Source organism: Ochotona princeps, chromosome 3, assembly GCF_030435755.1.
Source record: "Ochotona princeps isolate mOchPri1 chromosome 3, mOchPri1.hap1, whole genome shotgun sequence".
Classification (NCBI taxonomy): domain Eukaryota; kingdom Metazoa; phylum Chordata; class Mammalia; order Lagomorpha; family Ochotonidae; genus Ochotona; species Ochotona princeps.
This window is the reverse complement of record NC_080834.1, coordinates 80,015,880-80,032,197: the sequence shown is the minus strand read 5'-3', so window position 1 is coordinate 80,032,197 and position 16,318 is coordinate 80,015,880. Positions and strand designations below refer to the sequence as shown.

General features: G+C 37.3%; 1 protein-coding gene across 8 annotated transcripts in view; it reads left to right on the top strand.

Moving 5' to 3' along the window:
• The window catches only part of ZBTB20 (zinc finger and BTB domain containing 20), a 770,381-nt gene that overhangs the window by 514,807 nt on the left and 239,256 nt on the right, over positions 1–16,318 (top strand). For 2 of the 8 annotated variants that reach the window (XM_058661913.1, XM_058661914.1), the window contains exon 5: positions 13,670–13,781. The exons of the other annotated variants lie outside the window; for them this stretch is intronic. The gene's annotated coding sequence lies outside the window, so the exon portion shown is untranslated. The remainder of the gene's footprint in view (positions 1–13,669; positions 13,782–16,318) is intronic. 8 annotated transcript variants of the gene reach the window in all.

The window sequence follows — 16,318 nt, the reverse complement described above, 5'->3', positions numbered from 1 at the left end:
TGCACCCTAGGAGGTAGTAAGTGATTGCTCAAGTAATTGGGTTCCTGGAGAAACCTGGATTGATTGATTGCCCAGGTCCTAGCTTTAGCCTGGCCTAGTACAAGCTTTAAAGGCATTTGAGGAATGAAGCAATGGACAAAGATACTGCAAAGTAGATCAGAAGTCCCAGAAGAATTCGTATGTATGTATGTATGTATGGATGGATGGATGGATAAATGGAAAAGTACACATAGAAACATAATGCTGACACATACAATCATTTTGTTACTACAAGAGGGATTATGGCATATATAATGTCAATATCATATAGCACATATATTTCTAACTTACTTTAAGTAAGTTCACAATATTCTTTGTCAGAAGGAATACCATGGATTTATTTTGTTTTTTTTTTCTCTCCCTCTTTTTATTCCCGTTTTATTTGAAAGACCAAAAGAAACAGAGGGAGCTGCCATCTACAAGAGGCAAGGCTGGGCCAGGTGAAGCCAGGAATCCAGAATTTAAACTGGATCTCCTACATGGGCAGTTGAGACACAAGTACTTAAGCCATTACCTGCTACTTCCCAGGGTGTGCATTAGCAGGAAGCTGGATTGGAAGCAGAGGCTCTAGGACTGGAAACAGGCACTTCAGCTGATACGGGATACCAATATCCTAAACAGCAGCCTAACTACTATACTGAAAGTATGTCCCAATGCTTTGTTTCAGTCACTGAGTATTTGGTGAATACTCATGTATAATCAGAATAATGTGAGAGCCTTTTGAAAATGTTTTCTAGATCTTATTATAAAGGAAAACATAACCTTTTAGTGACAGGAGAGATTCACTGTGTGTGTGTGTATGTGTATGTATAGTGTGGGTAATGTATTAGAGAAGATTACCCTAAACCATTATTGTATAGTATAAGAACTTTACAATATAAAATGTCAGAATGCCCACAAGCAACATGGATAATGTCTCTGTGGACCCAGCTGACTTCTGACTGCACATCGAAGTTGCTTACTTCTTGAAGGTTTTAATGTAGTCACTGATAATAGTCTGAGATTTTACTGCAGTTTCCATCTGCATTAAAACTGATTTTGTCTTCAAAATAAAGCCTTTAAAAACAGGGAAAATAATTATTTTCTCATGGCAGGAAATTTAAATCCTTTCATTTTATTTCCTAACATAAAAAAAGAAAAACACTAAGTCACTGAAAAGTTGGTGCAAAAGCAAAACTCCTTTGAATACTAAGACTATGGTACTTTCTCTTCTTAGTATCTGCTAATATCCTACATACCTAAGACAGAGACAGAGATGCAGAAAAATAGCTTAGTGAAAGGGCACTTGGAACTTTGCAAAGCCTAAATGTTTCAGGTATTTTTTTTTAATCATCTTGGTGGATATTTGATTCAGTGGTTAAGTTACCACTACTTCCAGCCTAGCCTCCTATCAGTGTGCAACCTGGGGGACAGCATAATGGCTCAAGTAATTGGGCCTCTGCCACCTAAGTGGGAGACCTGGATAGAATACTGGTCCAGCATGAGCTGTTATTGGCATTTGGGGAGAAAAGCGGCAAATAGGAGATCTCTCTGTCTTTCTGTCTCTGTCTGCCTTCCAAATAAAATTAAAATAAACAAATGAGTACATTGTAGCAATTTCCCATATGTTTTTAAAGGAAGGATTTTGTAGATTTTGGCATGAATGTTGTATGTAAAATACTGAGATAGTATGGCTGTACTACAGAACAGTAAATGCACAAGCAAGACATATTCTAACCTTGAAAGTGTGGCTGCTTTTAATGACACAGTGTATTAAGGTCAAGAGAAGGTGCCCTCAGCAGATGGAAGATGTTCAAAGGGAAAAAATCCCATTTACATTCAAAATATATTGGATTGCACATGATTTCTACCAAATACTTAAGTGTTTTGGTTATAATATGGCTTGCTTCTGTTATCCTGTGTCAAGTAACTGATTTAGCTCCCTAGCTCCCTAGCAGGTATTTTCCATGAAAAGGGAAGGGAAAAAAAAGAGGTGACAGAGGAAGGCATCCATCAATATCTTGTGATAAACTCCCAAGTTGTCGCTGCTTTCAGTGGGGGCACAGAAAGGAAACAGAGGACACATCTGGGCTTTGTTGAAAAATGGAACTAATGATACCTTAGTCCTTAACCTTTAAAACACAAGAACTGCACAGGAGGCCTTTGCCATGTTTATTAATGTCTAAGGTCCCCTCATTTTGTTTTATTTTGAATTTTAGACTGAGTTGATAGTATTTAAATTTGAAACATAGTTTGTTCAGAAGTAGTTGGTTGAAGGTATTCTGTAACACTCATCTCCCTTAACCTTTTATAGTCTACCCCAGGAGATGGTTTAAGGTGTAGGAGTGCTTTGGGAGAATGCAGCACACTCGGAAGACTTGATCTTACCTCCTTTGTAAAGAGTTACGATCGAATTTCAGAAAGGTGATGCCACATACTTTCATGTCAGTGTTTTGGAAGTAATCCTCTCCTTTTTTCCTGCCTCTTACTCTGTGTTCATTTTTCCCTCCTTGCTCTTCCTCTCTCTAAGTATCATGAAAATTCATTCATCTGTGACATTTAAAGACTCTGTCTGGAGCTGTGACTGGCTGTGTACATCAATAGTTTCTCACAATCTGGCACTCTGTCAATATTTGGGGGCCTCAGTAACCACACTTACATGCAGAACCTGCCAGCCATCATGCTCTTAGTGTTTCACTAACAAGTCAGAATGAATGTATATTAGCATGTCAAACCCTTTCACAGCTAGCCAGTCTACAGGTGCCTTGCACTGGCCTCTGGACATCATGCCATTTTTCTGCACTGTATACAAAAATAGGAACTTCAAAAAGCAGTCTCATGAAAATTGAGGTAAATTACATCATTTTACAGTTTGGATTTTGTAAGTCTTTTAGAATAAAAGAGGATGATACATAGGCACTACTTTTATAAAGAAGATTTATTTTATTTTTTGAATAGTTACAGAAAGGGAGGGTAATAGTCAGAGAAATATTCCATCTATTGGTTCACACTGCAGGTAGCCAAAAAAATCTAGGCCATGCTGAATCCAGGAGTCAGCAGCCTCTTCCGGGTCTCCCAAGTGGATGATAGCAGCACAACAACTTGGGTCACCTTTGGCTGTTTTTCCCAGGCCATTAACAGGGAGCTGGATCAGAAGTGGAACAGCTAGGACACAAATCAGTTCCCATATGTGATGCCAGCATTGCAGGTAGCAGCTTTACATACTATGCCACAACACCAGCCCTAGCATTACTTTTTAAACTATATTCTCTGTGTTTTTTATTTGCATTTTTGCTTAGGTTTTGCTATTGGGCCAAGCTTATTGCTGTTTTGTAGCAGAAATGTGTTTCTAAGGTTATTAGAAAATTCTAAAGAAATATTCATAGATTATACATGAGCTTTGGTAGACATTTGGCTATATAAAGAAATATTGTCAAGTTTTGGAAATAAAGTTATCTGAAATGGAAATGATTTACGTTTTCAAATATTTATCAGTTGTCTTCCATGCCATGACAATAAAATGATTCATTTTTTTAAGTATTTATTTATTTATTTATTTGAAAGGCAGAGTTAGAGAGAGAGATCATCTATCCACTAGTTTACTCTCCAGCTAGCTCCAATGGCTAGAGCTGGGCTAATCTGAAGCCAGGAAACAGGAGCTTCATACGGATCTTCTATGTGAGTGGCAGGGTCTCAGGCTCTTAGGCCATCCTCTGCCTCTTTCCCAGGCACATTAGCAGAGAGCTGGATGGTAGAGCAGGTGGGACTGAAACGGGTGTGTACATGGGATACCAGCACCACAGATTGTAGCTTAACTGACTGTGTCACAACACTGGCCCCAAAATGCATTTATTGATTTGAGCCATTGAAACATTATGTTTTACCATGAACTACTATAGATGATAGCATATTGGCTTTCTAGTTTGTAAGGGACACCAAGGTTGGGGCAGCATCTTATTGTTGCATTTTTGCATGCTCTCAATGACGTTATGTTTTCATAAGAATGCCTGGAATCTGAACTTGAAAAAGCAAGGGACAGCTTAACGAAACACCAGTCTTACCTTAGAGATCTGTGTGCAAAATAAGATAACTGTGAAATATTTTGCAAAGTTTTAGGGCTTTCTCATATCAAATAACTTAACTTTCTAGATATCCAGAAGAATATTCTAGACCTCTTACTATTCTTCAGTAGAATCGTGAAATGATCTTTTCTTTGAATACTGGGCCAACAATTGCTGCTAAGTTGTATGGACTCAGGTCTTTTTCAGTTCTAATTTTCAACGCATGTTGCTAATGTTTGAATACTCTCTGTAAGCCCCCAGAATCTGTTTTGCAGCACAGATTTTAAGGTGACTGTCATTGGGACTGATGGAAAAAAGTGTAATGAATAGTTTTAATGCGATTTCAGTGCAACAGCTGAAGACAAGCTTGGGATTTCTAGGACCTTCAGATTTTCCTCAGAAACAGAAATTTACATATTTATTGCTTTGGAATTATGAAGTTTTTGTAGGGCTAAGAGTTCATTTGACCAGTTACAAATACTGCCTATAGATTTTATATCTTAGGTACAGCAGTCAGCATTTTTTAAAGCCAATCATCATGGTCTTTGACAGGAATAAGTTCCCTTTAAAATATTGTGCTGAATCTTGCAAGCAACCAGTTGTCCTTCTTGTTTTTAGTTTATGAGCAAATGATTTATAATCATTCTCACCTCTTACTGAAAAGCCGATTTGTCAACTTTCAACTAAAAAACACTTAAGCAAGCAGTGCTATCACTACCAGAGGAGTATGTTGTTAGAGTTTACCTCAAAAGATTTAAAAAACAGACAACTGAATTTTTTATGTATATGCCCCGAAATGAGATCCATGGTCTTTGTTCTTGAAATAGTTATATACATCTCTATAATGAAAGTCTTTTGTTTTCCCCCCAACAATTGTAAACCATATATTTTTCAGTTTCTGCTCATGCAGTAGTAACCTGGAAGTGACCTACTTATTAGCAGCTGGGGATTCAAGTGACCACTGATATACCAAGAAATAATAAGTCTTAAATTATATATGCAAATCTCTTGGGATTATATGCTGGGGGTAGAGTAGATTATGGATGAAGAAGAATAGATAAAGCTGGTAGAAAGTGTATAATACAGATTTTTATTAAATAAAACTCCTCAAAAAATGGTGTAGCAGATGAAACCAAAAAGACTGAACAAAATAATAGACTGGACTGACTAGTCATTTCAGTGTAGGATTTTTTGTAAATTTAATAAAGAAGCTGCTTATTAACAGCATTGTTGTTTACATTCAGTATGCTTTAAAAACAAGTTATAGATATTCAAATTTTTGCCTAAAAGGCATTGTCTGGAAGATCAACCAAGAAGCCTATATTTAGGCATAACTCCAATGTACTAGTCTGTGGGAGATGATACTCTCCTATTTATCTTCATTGAATCTTCTTTGCCAAAAGGAAACTTACTGATTGGGAAACTACAATTTAATGCAACTATTTTAATACTTATACCTTGCAAGCTAAAAACCTGAAACATAACTTCCATTTGATTGAATATCCTAGAAAAGCCCTTAGTAAAACTGATTTGCCAATCCTTTGATGATACCAAGATACACTGCTGTGCTAGTGTGTTGCTGCCTTTCTTGGCTCAGCAGGGAATCTGCTAAAATAAAGCAAAGGTAAAGTTATGATCTAACTCCATTTGACTAGGAGAGCTTTTAATTTTTGCTCGAATAACAAAATATAAGATGTCTGTTTATTTTGTGCCAATCTAAGCACTTCAAAATTCTCAGGAAATGATTAATTGGGGATCAGCATCAGCTTGGAGAAAAATAGAAGTAAAATACCACTGGGGTTAGTCCAGGATTCTGACTTTTGATAGATTTTTTAGATATTTGTTTTTCTAGTATCACACAATATTAGAGGGGGCCATTCAAAATCTTCCACTTAAAATTATATGTTAAGGAATAGTCAGGAAATAGTCATGCAAAATCTCATTAACAGTATACCAAAACTTCTAAATGGTTGTTGTAAATCAGACTCAAAATAGTAACATTTTGAGAGAGGACAATCATTTGAGATGAACACTTAGTAAGACATGGAATAAACAAAAAGTTGTAAAATAAAAGTTACTGTTAGTATTCTTCAGGCAACAAACGCAAATCCCAGAAGTGGCAACTCATTTACCACTTCTCCATCAGTTACATAGAAAAATTCATGTACCTGCATTTGTTTGCTTTTTGATAGTAGTTGCTGAGCTAACACTATATGCTTCAGCATGCTTACCCACTTTCCTTTTTGTAAAGCTATGTTATATTGCCAAAAATCTAAGACTCTGAAGCAGCATGCATGCAACCTTGATCCTTTTTAAAACTCTTACAAGTCCTATGTTGTCCACTACTCATACTAGTTTGGTAAATATCATTTGTGGACTGAAAATAAAGAATGACTAGCTGTATGATCAAAATAACATCTAGAAGTTTCACATAGAAAAATCAGTCAAGAGTGTGAAATCTAAAGCTGAATTTTAACAGTAGTTTTAATGGCAGAATATTTAAGAAGCATGCAGAATGTAGGCATTTCTCTTATTTTCTCCAAGCGTAGATTAGAGACTTACCCAAAATTCAAATACAATTGGATTTGAATGCCTGAGGAAAAAGAAAAAGGAAAAAGTAGTGAGTTTTCATCACAGGGGGGGAAATGTTAACTTAATGAGCTAATACAAGCTTTTAAACAAGTCATGACTTTTTCTCTCTCCCTCACTGGCATCCCAGGATAATAAAATATGGTTTCTGGTACAATAGACAAGATTCAGGTTTGATAAGGAGCCAAGTTCTTGATAATGAGACTGGAAAACATGAAAAGGGAAGCCATAGGACTGCCTTCTATGAAGCTCTTTAATTTAAACAAGAGCTTCTATGAAGCTCTTTAATTTAAACAAGAGACATCTCTCTGGCTGGTCCAAATGTGTCAAGGAGGAGAGATGAGATGTCTTCTGCAGATGGGTCACATTCTTCAGGATTTTCTTCCTCCTCTTTTTAAAGCAAGTTTTTCAGAAGCAAACACTGCCAGGAGCCACCAACATTTTCCTATACATTTGTCCAGAATGAAGACAATAGTTTTAATTAAGAATAAAAAATTACATTATGTTACCATCTTTTCCTCTAATCATTGGTTTACTACAAACTTGGAATTATGGATGAAGCTGCTGAAAAAATTCTGAAGAAGAAAGGGATTAGAACATATTATTCAACATCTTGCACAAAGTACAGTAGACTTTTCATGGAAATTTTATCATGTTTCACTGCTATTGCTGTCAACATTCAAAGTCAAACCCATTTTTATTATACTCAAAACATTTCCTTCCTATGGCTTTAAGTGAAGTTTTAGAATCATTTCTAGCCAACATGTGTCGGTCATATTTGATTAAAATAAAGGGAGGTCTCCGGGATGTAAATAGGAAAAAATGGTATCCTCAATTCAGACATACACACTGAGCTCTTCAGATATGCCGACTACTTTTCTAGAAACTGAAATTATGTATATAAATGTTTTTGTCACTAAAGACTACTCACTGAGTGATGTGAGAAACAGATGGAAATGTATGACACCTGTGCAGTGATACAGGTATTGGAATAAAGGTATGTACAAGGGCTATAGGATCTTTGCCTAGATCAGTCCTGGTTTAAGCCTGTGGTCTTAGTATTCATAAGGCCTTCTCACCCTCAAAAGTGTCCCTGTTTGCACAATAAATTTTATGGTCACCTTATAAACAGCCATGTCAATCAAATCTTCCTGAGATTGTCAGGAAAGATTTTTCTACAGAATAGAACAGGGTATCAAAGAGATTAAGAATCCTTTGCCGCAATACTGCCTACATCCAGATGGAAGTGAGATCAAGGGTAGATCATTGACTTATTTCTTTCAGGCTTAGCAGAAGATGGGGTAGAAATTTAGCTCATGTTGTCTGAGGGTAAAGGAACAAGTCTGGACAATTTAAACCTGGCTGTTGGCATGTGATGTGCACAAAGTTGATCGAGCCATCAAACTATTGATTACCTGAAATTGTCAGACTTGGAAGGTGGGATGAGAAAAAAAGCAAAATCAATGAAAGGCAATTTTAGAAAGACAAATTAAAGTCCATTAAAAGGTAGAGTGCTATATACAGATGTAAGTATCCTAAAGTGGGAGGCTTGTGAGACTACAAGTTCCATGGCCCTGGTGATGCTCAGCAGAGACTTGGTAGTAACTGTGAGGCTCTCATGCTAGATTAAGAAACGAGACAACCCATTATTGGGCACTCCTCCATCTTTTGCCCTGTGAGCTTGTGATTTTATATACATGGAGTCTTTCTGAGTAGTTTTTAGGAAGTCTGTGCATGGGTAATTTCAGGAAGTTAAAAATATGTAGTAATGCCATTGGAAAAAATTAATGTGTACTAGCTAGAACCTCTAATGACCCACTGTGATTACACACCAAAAGGACCCAGGGAAGAAACTGCAGAATTCTCTGAACTTATTCTTTGCCACCCACAGATGTAAAGCAGCTATCAGACACACATTACTCAGAACACATGCCTCACACAGAGGTTCCCCCCACATGAACATGTTTTCATTTTAGGATGGAGTAGCTGCAGTGTCTTGTGTACTGCTTTGATTTGCATACCTCCGAGTTACACCCAAATAGATCCGGTGACAAAGTTTAAAAAGAAGCAAAGCAGAGACTGAACAAAAGATACATTCTATGCAAAGTCTGAAGTTTAGACTATTCCAGGGATCTGTGTCATGGAAAAAAAAAAGATGCCCTCCCTTCCCACCCCTACCTGAAAAGAACAGTTTACAAGTGGAGGTAACTCAGGAGCAGGGAGTAGGGGGAGCATGTGGGAGAGGAAGGAACCGGAATGGATACCAGACGCTGCCACCAGATACCCTGCATTCATCACCCACAGAGAGTGACTAGGTCAGAATCCTTCCTACCTCTTCTCCAAAGCTTCAAAGTGGGAATGGGTCAGGACCAGAGAAAGGAATGACATCTTGATGAAGCTCAACTTTCTCAGAGGCCTAAGGACAGCAGCACAGCTAGAGCCAGCATCTTCTGTTGGGCTCTTTGCTAGCCAATTCTCAGATTTCCACATTTATAGATTAAAATGTTCCTTAGTATACCAAAGAGAGAAGTCCTCTAAAGGCAGTGAGAATGGTTTTACTGCTTCATCAGTGAAAACTGTGCTTTGCAGAGAGGGAAACTTAGCTCTGCAACTTCCATATTTATGGTGACATTTTTAAGACCCTAAGCGTCAGTTCCTATATCTAAAGAAAACATTGAGAGGGTATGGAGCTGTTGTGTAAAGGTTAAATTACACATATGAAATTGTGTAGCACCTTAGAGTGTCTGGCAAAGGATTATCACCAATGAAATTTCTGTTCAGTTAGGACTGTACTCATTTTCTGTAATAACCCGTAGCCATCCAAGCTCTGCCTCAATTTACATCATTATTTTTGTCAGGTCTGTGACTTTATGCTCTCCATTCCAGCTTTGATCTGCTATGCTGGTTACTGCGTTTATGTTGCTACTTCCAAAACCAGCATGTTCTTTAAGGGTATCCCTGGAATAACTTATAAGCTCAGCACCAACGATGGCATTTACAGAGTACTGTTTCTTCCCTTGAGTCCTGGGGATACTTTTCACCTCTTCCAGCACTGACCCTGAGACCACTGATGTCAGGCAAGCAAACAACAGGAGGCTCTGATGACTTTGCAGGAGTCACTTGGTGACCTCAGCTGAAGTTTTGGTAAGAAGAGCTTGAATTCCTGATCTCAGAGCGGCTAGTGTCTTTATTTACCATGAAAACCTTAAGTTAAAAAGAATGATTTCAAGTGTCAATTTTATATTCCAACATTACTTTTGACCACACAGCTAAAATGGTTGCTGGGTTTATTTTGGCCTTTTAGTTACCCACAGAATACATAGAGAAGGCAGCACAAATTCCCTTCCCAATAGCTAAAGTGGTCCTTGTCACCAAAACTATCATGTGTTAGATCACACGCCAGTGTCTGTAAGCCAGGCCTTAGCTTCTCAGGACCTACTTGTTGCAAGTGAGTTTATGTTCCTTGAAGCGTATGGCCTTGATATATGATCCCGAAGCAAAAGAGCAAGGTATTTCAAGCTGGCCACAATTTTATTGACTCTCACAGGCTTGCTTTGTAGTCATTCCAGTAAACTAGATGAGAAATTTCTGATGCTCCAAGCTATCCAGTCCTCAGGACTCCATTTCATGATTCAGAGTCCAACTAAACAACTCAAGAGCGCTTTTGTGTGACACTGTGACCACAGGGATAAATAATTGCTTCGTAATTCTCTTTGAGGCAGAAAATTCTAAACATGGAGGAGCCATTTCCCCCTAATGGGAGCCAGAAATCCTGTAAGTGCTTGAAATGGCATTCACAAGTCTGAATGGTAAACAGATAAAAACAGGAGCGCACCAGTTGCACAAATGACTTGCTTGTCACAAACTTGTCATTGCAGTAATCTAACATTTCTTTCACAAAGCCCGATGGAAAGTATGGAATGAACAGGCCCTGCTGACGTTTTGGCTCTGCTAAGCCTTCCTCTGAGCTAAAGCATCTGCAGCATCTTCCTGTTCTAGACCCTTTATCTGCTGAAGTTAGCTGATACTGTGCATGTCTGAGAAATGTTTGACTATCACATTAACAAGTTGATGACAAGAAAGTTATTCCTGCAATTGAAATACTGCTGCTTTTAGCAGGCTGCCATTTTGACCTTCATTTTATTATGCAGAACGTAACAGAAGCAAAAACCAAGGAGATGCCAGTGTTGTTGCCTGAGGCCTGTTTGGATCAGCAGGGGCCACCTGTCTAGGGGTTAAGCACAATGGGCATACCAGCCAGTTTCATGGGAGTCATCAATGGGATTTCTTAGTAAAACATGAAAGTTATAAACACATTGGACTGTCCCATGGATTACTCTTACAGGGGCAAAATGGTTTTCACAGAAATTCATTTCCTCCTACATCTTCTCTACCCCTCCCCTGTATACATCACATACACACACCCATGTATACTTTGGGGACTAGGAGGCATCAATGAAAATTGTGTATGTCAGCTATACAGAAAATGTTTGTCCTCTTTTGTATGTCCTCCTATTGACAGAATGCCCTAACTTCTTTCTGATTCAGCATAATATCTAGAAACATTTCAGTGTAATCAGAGTTAGGAAAAGTACAGTGTCTCCATCAGCCTCCTCCCTAAAACCAAGGGCAAACCTTTGTCATATACAGCCAGCTCATCTCCAGCCACAGCTGCCAGTAGGGAGTGCTCCTACGCTGTGTAACTTCTGACCTTGCCTTTTGTTTAAGAGCATGTCTTCCCTCTCGGACCCACCCATGTTTCCCCAGATGACTCTCCAGTGGACCACAATATACAGAGCCTAGCTAGAGTCTGATATAGGAGGCTTGCATGTCCTGTGTCCCCTGTCCAGTTTTCTGCTTGTGTTGGTGCCATGGGCATATCTACTCTGGAAACAATGGAGCATTTGCACTAGGACATTGGACGTTGGCCTGGCCATGAAACTGAACTTCTGTTGCAAAGGAGTCAACATGCTTCGTGTTCTTTTTAGGCCTTTCAAATCTTTTTCCAGATGCACTGATACTGTCTTGCATGGTTTAAATATTGACGTGGAAAACTTACATTCTCCAACATATTTTCTGGCTGGTACCCCAGGTAGTTTCATTTTTAAAAAGCCTTTTGTGAAAATGATTATTATCATTCAGCCATGAGAACCAAATTTCTTGCCAAAGTACTGGTGGGGCTTAACTTTCTTTTACACTTGGCAGAATGACCACAGTATTGTCTCGCAGATGAAATGTTTTGCTCCCATGTGAAGTATCTCAGGCTGTAATCTATACCTTGGCTTTGTTGAACAACTAACTACCTCAGGACAGGTGGAAAGGGTGTGAGAATAGGGCCCTGTTTTTCGGAGTGTAAGGATATAGTCTCCGGGAAAGGAAATATAGTTTAAGTTAGCACATAAAGTTTCTTCGAAAGAAAATACGTGAATGAACAATTTGAAATTTAAATGCAGTTTTACTGACTTTTTCTTTTTCAAGTTCTTAATAGAATTTCCATAATGATTTTGTGCTTTCATTCTTAATAGAATTTAAATGGCAAAAAACTGGTATGCTATTTTTGATTCATAAAAAAATAAAAATCTTTTTTATGAGAATTGTCTTTTTAAGTATACATAAGGGAATAGATAATGACAACCACCAAAACAAATAAAACAAAACAAAAAAAAACACAAAGAGAAAAAGAAATATTGTGTTTGCCTATTCAGAAATAGAGTTGATGTGTGTATGCATGTGTTTAATATGTATTTATTTTATTTTCCATTTTATTGTTATTTTAAGAAGGTAAGTATGATAAAAAGACTCTTTTTTTAAAGATTTATTTATTTTTATTGAAAAGGCAGATATATATAGCGAGGAGGAGAGACAGAGAGAAATATATTCTGTCCGATGATTCACTCCCCAAGTGACTGCAATGGCAGGTGCTGTGCCGATCCGAAGCCAAGAGCCAGGAGCTCTTCCAGGTCTCCCATGCGGATGCAGGGTCCCAAGGCTTTGGCCCGTTCTCTAGTGCATTCCCAGGCCACAAGTAGGGAGCTGGATGGGAATTAGAATCGGTGCCCATATGGGATCCCGGAGCGTTCAAGGTGAGGACTTTAGCCACTAGGCCACGGGGCCGGGCCCTAAAAAGACTCTTGTATGAGATCTTGGTAAAACTTAAGTGCTAGAAAGAAGTTTGATGATCAGACTATGATTTTGCATCACACTTTAGCGATTAGCATGCTGCGACCCAAGGATCTTTAGTAAAGGAAACCAAGTGATACAACAGGATTGTGCCAGAGTCAGGCCTTGCACAAAGATCTCACTTTCAATTCCAGTGTGCTTCCTAGATTGTTACGTTTTTTAAAGTTTGTTTTAAGCAAAGACAGTCATATCTGAATAGTTGGCCTTGATGTGCTTAAATCTAACAGGGTTTGCCTGATTGCAGTGACTGGGACTTCATCCTTGGCTGAGCACACCCCGCCATCACCCACCCTAGTTAAGGAATGTACATTTGAGCAGTTTGAAAACATTTGTTTCTAACCTGTAGATTATCTGATTAGCTTAAGGAATCTTTATTTCAATTTGTTTTTCTCTTACAAGATGTCAAAGAAATATTCCATTTCCATTTTGGTATCTGAAAACATATTTTTAAGATAGTTCTGTTCCTTTTTAAATAAGTATTCATTTAAATAGGTCAAATTCTAACATTCTTAAAGATAAAGAAATCTTTATCGGATTAAAGGAAATCTGTTTTATATTTCCACTCTTAGCCTTGTTTGAATCGGTTCTTATAATTGTTACTTTCAACAAAACACTGATTAACTCAAAACATCAATGTTTTTGTTTGTTTGGGTTTATTTTGTTTCATACAGGAGAAAAAATAAAATATGCATTTACCTTTTTGCAACAATGATAATTATATACTCTATTTTTCATTCATGCAAAACTTATTTTTGAGGGGTTTTTTTTGTTTCATTTCTGTTTCTGTTTCTGCATTTTCCAAACATCTGTACCGTGTCTAGTGGCAAGAGTAGCAGTGGCTGGCACTTTCCCTCCACACTGTGAGACAAAGAGAATTGGCTGGAATAAAACCTTGCTTGCCATATGGTCAACTTGAAATGCAGCATTGAAAAGGTATTGCCTGTTTTTCTTTCCTGAAACCAGAGGTGGACCCCGCAAGCAAATAGCAGTTTTGATGCCAAAACACTTGTTGATTCAAAGCAGGAAAGTCTTTAGCAACACACTCCTTCACTTTATCCGTTGAAAAAGCTAGATGATGTCGGTTTATCGGTAGTGTCTGACTGTTCACAATGTAGGCCTTTCGGTCACTCACTTAAGAAAGTTTATCATTCTATACATAGTCAAAATATGCAGTCTGGGTTTTGCTTTTGATTCAACAAAACGATCACTTTGTGTGTTTGTTGATGGTGTGCTTATTCACCCCTAGAATATTGAGATCTAACTTGAGGGACATTGAAGAGATAACCTGTGTGCTTGTTGATGGTGTGCTTATTCACCCCTAGAATATTGAGATCTAACTTGAGGGACATTGAAGAGATAACCTGTCCTTCCCTTTACCTTGATTAATCTAGCTAGAACAAACAGTCTTTGCCATATGCATGCTTTTAGTGTAAAATATTTCAAACATAAAAAGTGTATAATAACATGAAATACAAAACTATAATATCTAGGTTACATACATCTTAATAATTTGGAATGCTTGTTGCTGAAGTTACTTTAATTTTTTGTTATTCCATTATAATTTACCTATAGTGAAGTAGACAAATTAGGTATGCAGTTTGACCATCTTTGGGATGCAGCTATGTGCTAACCCCCAATCCATGGTCAGAACATTTGCAATACTTAAGAAGTCTTTCCTGACTCCCTTAGAGGTGAGTTTCCAAAGCCATCATAAAAGGCTAAATACAATCAGAATCCCTCTGACCTTTATTGTAATGAGTTAGTTGTAGATAAGCTGTATATTATGGCTTGTAAAAGAACATGTATTCTGTACATGTCACTAAAATTGATAGATCCTCTCATTGTTAGACATTATTTCCAATGTTTTGTGATCACAAACAATATTGTAGTTAAATCTTTATTCATTTATATACATAGAAGTGGAGTTGTTTAATAGACATTTTGAACTTCACTGGGCATTATAAAATGTCTACAGAGTGGAAGTACCAATTACATTCTTTGTAACAATCTCTTGGAGTTTCTCCACATGCTCCCCAACATTTGGAGTAGTCAGACTTGTTAAAATCTTGGGAATTGGAGAATATCTCACTTAAAATATTTCACATTCATTGATAAGTCATTTTGGAGTGTCCTTTGTGCTTTATCTATTTGTATCTTTTGGCTAGCTTTCTTTTGAGTTTATTGATTTTTCTGTATTTTGGGGTGTTAAGCTAGTGTGATATTCTGGACTTTCATCCTTTAAAGTTGAAACTGTTTAGTTTCATTTCCTTTAACTGTTTAGTTGCATTTATTTTTTAAAACTTCCAGTTTTCGTGCAGTTAAATTTTTCCTTCATGTGCCTTCATGTCATTTAAGAAATCCTGCCATATGCCAAGGTCATAAAGAAATTTCACTGTGTTTTCTTCCAATCATTTTAAAATTTTGCCTTTTACATTTAAATCTTGAATCTTCTTGGAATTTATTTTTGTTTATAGTATGTTATCTGCACCTGTATTTTATTATTTTTTCTTATGGATATTCCAGTTATCACTGTACCATTTAATGAGTTAGTCATCTTTAGTCCAATAAGTGTAATTCCATCTTTCAACTACATCAAATCTGGTTTTTGGGTGTTTTTTCATCCAGTGGACCATTTTTCTATCTCTATGCTAATGTCATAGTGCCTTAATTGCCTTTGCTTTGTAATAGTATGTTATTTGGTAAGATACTTTTTTGCTCTTTAAAATTGATTTGACTTCTTCTGGCATTTTGCTATTCAGTATGAATTTTAGTCAGTCAAGTTAGACAAAAATTCTTCTGATCTTACTTTAGAGAGTAACCAGGACAGATTGACATTTTTACAATATGTACTTTCTGAACACTAACAATATTCCTGTACATGGATATTTTTCATATTCTCTAATAATAGTTAATAATTTTTTGCCATAAAGATATGAAATCTATTTTGTTAAATTTCTTCTGTTACAACCTAGATTTTTTAAACTGCTGTGTGCAGAATCTGTTTTATGTTTTATTGTTCATTGGTTACCTTTGGTTTATTTAGGGAAATTTGCCAAACTCTCCTGTTACTTTTTTTTCAAAAATTTATTTAATTATTTTGAAACTCAGAGTTACAGAGAGAGAGGGAGAAACCGAGATAGGCATTTTACGTTACTCCCCAGGTCCCCACATAGGTATAACAGCCTGCCAGGAACTTGTTCAGGGTTCCCCACAGGAGTGGCCAGCGGTGGCAGAGGACCAAACACTTGGACCATCTTTTGCTGTCTTCTCAGGCACATTAACAAAAGGCTACATGGGAGGATGCTGGCATCACAGGTGGCAGTTTTAACCCTCTGTGCCAAAGTACCAGCCCTATGTATTATTCATTCTAATTTACTGACATTTTATGTAGTTTCTTTGCATATGTAGATTTATCTTTAATTTCTGTTTTTGAAAATTACTATAGAGTGTTATTTCACAGAAATTTTAGT